General features: G+C 56.8%; 1 pseudogene; it reads left to right on the plus strand.

Annotated features, from left to right (window-relative positions):
• Positions 1–931: 931 nt before the first annotated feature.
• Positions 932–1966, plus strand: LOC133282300 (olfactory receptor 14A16-like; annotated as a pseudogene).
• The last annotated feature ends 523 nt before the right edge of the window (positions 1967–2489 follow it).

Consider the following 2489-nt stretch of genomic DNA (forward strand, 5'->3'; position numbering starts at 1 on the left):
CCCGGGAGCTCCCCATGGAGCTCGGAGGGGGAGAGGGGAGCTGAGGGGAAGGGAACAGCCCCTGGCAGAGAAGGGAAGTGCTGGGTGGGTGACGCTGCTCCAATCTGCCTTCAATCTGAGCACTTCTTCAGAGGCTCCTTCTGAAAGACACTGAGGCATCATTTACCTGATAGGGAAGGATGCTGAGCTTTGATGTTTTTCCCTCTTGGTGGGCAGGTTGGGCAGTGGGAGCTGGGAATTTTCTTCTCTGCTTTGGGGGAGGCACCGAGAGTCTTGTGAGGGCTTGTGTGAGCTGCTCCTGAGCCCCTGCACAGGCAGGGGTGTGCAGGGCAGAGCTGAGCACACAGCCCATGGCATGGGCTCTGGGAGCACTGAGAGGGAGCAGAGGTGGGCACAGAGCAGCAGCTCCTGGCAGGGACAGCTCCAGGCAGCAGAGATATGGATGGGCAGGGAGTGGGGGGAAAGTGCAGCCCAGCCCTGGGGAGGGTGCGTTCAGGCAGCTCTCTTGGGGTCTGGCACTGGAGGTGGCTGCTGGCCGTGCTCTGCTGCCCACAGCCCTTTGCTTCTCAGCGTGAGAGCTCTGTGATCTGCCCTTTGAAACCGTTCTCCCCTGGTCTCAGCACAGGACAGATGTTTGTGGGAGTTCTTAAGATTAATTTGTGTGTGAAGGCACCTTACAGGCAGTGCAAGTTTGAGCACAGGGCAAGTGGGAGAGGACTGATGGACACTGCAGCTCTCTTGGTTCTGCAAAGAACTGAGACTTTTTGCCTGATGCAATGCTCTTCTGATTGTACCTAGGAAGAAGTCTCAGCAGTGTAATGACATGACTGGTGACAATGCTGAACCTCTCCTCTCCTGCTATTATGTGCTCAGTTGTGAAGGTGTAAACTGAACTTCTGTATCTGACACCCCTCCTGTCCTGACCTGTCACTGCCTTTTTCTCCTCTGACGGTGCCCCATGCCCAGAGGCAGCAGATGTCCAACGGCAGCTCCATCACCCACTTCCTCCTCCTGCCATTCGCAGCCACGCGGGAGCTGCAGCTCTGCCACTTCTGGCTCTTCCTGGGCATCTCCCTGGCTGCGCTCCTGGGCAACGGCCTCATCATCACCAGCACAGCCTGCGACCAGCGCCTCCACACCCCCATGTACTTCTTCCTCCTCAACCTCTCCCTGCTGGACCTGGGCTGCATCTCCACCACTGTCCCCAAATCCATGGCCAATTCCCTCTGGAACACCAGGTCCATCTCCTACACAGGTTGTGCTGCACAGCTCTTTTTCGTTGTCTTTTTCATCTCAGCAGAGTATTCTCTCCTCACTGTCATGTCCTACGACCGCTACGTGGCCATCTGCAAGCCCCTGCACTATGGGACCCTCCTGGGCAGCAGCTGCCTGGGGCACTGGGTTTCTCACTGGTCTGCTGCACACGGCCAATACATTTTCACTGCCCCTCTGCCGAGGCAATGCTGTGGAGCAGTTCTTCTGTGAAATCCCCCAGATCCTCAAGCTCTCCTGCTCACGCTCCTACCTCAGGGAAGTTGGGCTTCTTGTGGTTGGTGTCCTGATTACTGTTGGCTGTTTTGTTTTCATTGTGGGGTCCTATGTGCAGATCTTCAGGGCCGTGCTGAGGATGCCCTCTGAGCAGGGACGCCACAAAGCCTTTTCCACGTGCCTCCCTCACCTGGCCGTGCTTTCCCTCTTTGTCAACACTGCTGTCTTTGCCTACCTGAAGTCCCCCTCCATCTCCTCCCCATCCCTGGACCTGGTGGTGTCAGTGCTGTACTCGGTGGTGCCTCCAGCAGTGAACCCCCTCATCTACAGCCTGAGGAACCAGGAGCTGAAGGATGCTGTGAGGAAGCTGGTGAATGGATGGGTTTCAGCAACCATATACTGCTTCCTTTACCCTGCAAAGGCCTTCCATTGTAGGATGTCTTCACGTAAATGTCAGTTTTCATCTCCTCCTGCTTAAGTAGCCACTCGTGTTGTCTGACACACAGGCTTTGTGTCAGTGGGGGTCTCTCATTGTGTTTAAGCACAATAAACCATCCTGCAGCAACTTCTTCTCTGTGATATGTCCTCACATGTCAGGAATGAAGGGGAATGAAAGCAGCTTTCTGGCTGCTCCAGCTCTGGGATGGCTGCTCTGTGCCTGCAGCAGGAAGAGCTCTTGGGGAGCCCAATGAATGGGGCTGTTGTGCTGGTGTGGGGAGATGGGAAGGCATGGGGGGGGGGGGCTGCAGAGCTCTCAGGGTGTCCTGGGCAGGAGAGCAGGGGACACAGGGGTCCCTGCAGGGGACTGCCCTGCAATGGCACAGGCTGGGGCTGCCTGGCTGAGAACAGCCCATGGGAAAGGTCTGGGTGGGCAGGAGCTGGACAGGAGGCAGCGTGTGCCCTGGCAGCAAGGGAGGACAGCAGCATCGTGGGCTGTATGAGCAGGAGCACGGCAAGAGAACAAAGGAAAGGATGATCTGGAATCCTCCATCCAGGCTTCA

This window comes from Pezoporus flaviventris, unplaced genomic scaffold (assembly GCF_033815535.1).
Source record: "Pezoporus flaviventris isolate CSIRO_AGI_PZ_B2104156 unplaced genomic scaffold, CSIRO_AGI_Pfla_v1 ptg000116l, whole genome shotgun sequence".
NCBI classification, from domain to species: domain Eukaryota; kingdom Metazoa; phylum Chordata; class Aves; order Psittaciformes; family Psittacidae; genus Pezoporus; species Pezoporus flaviventris.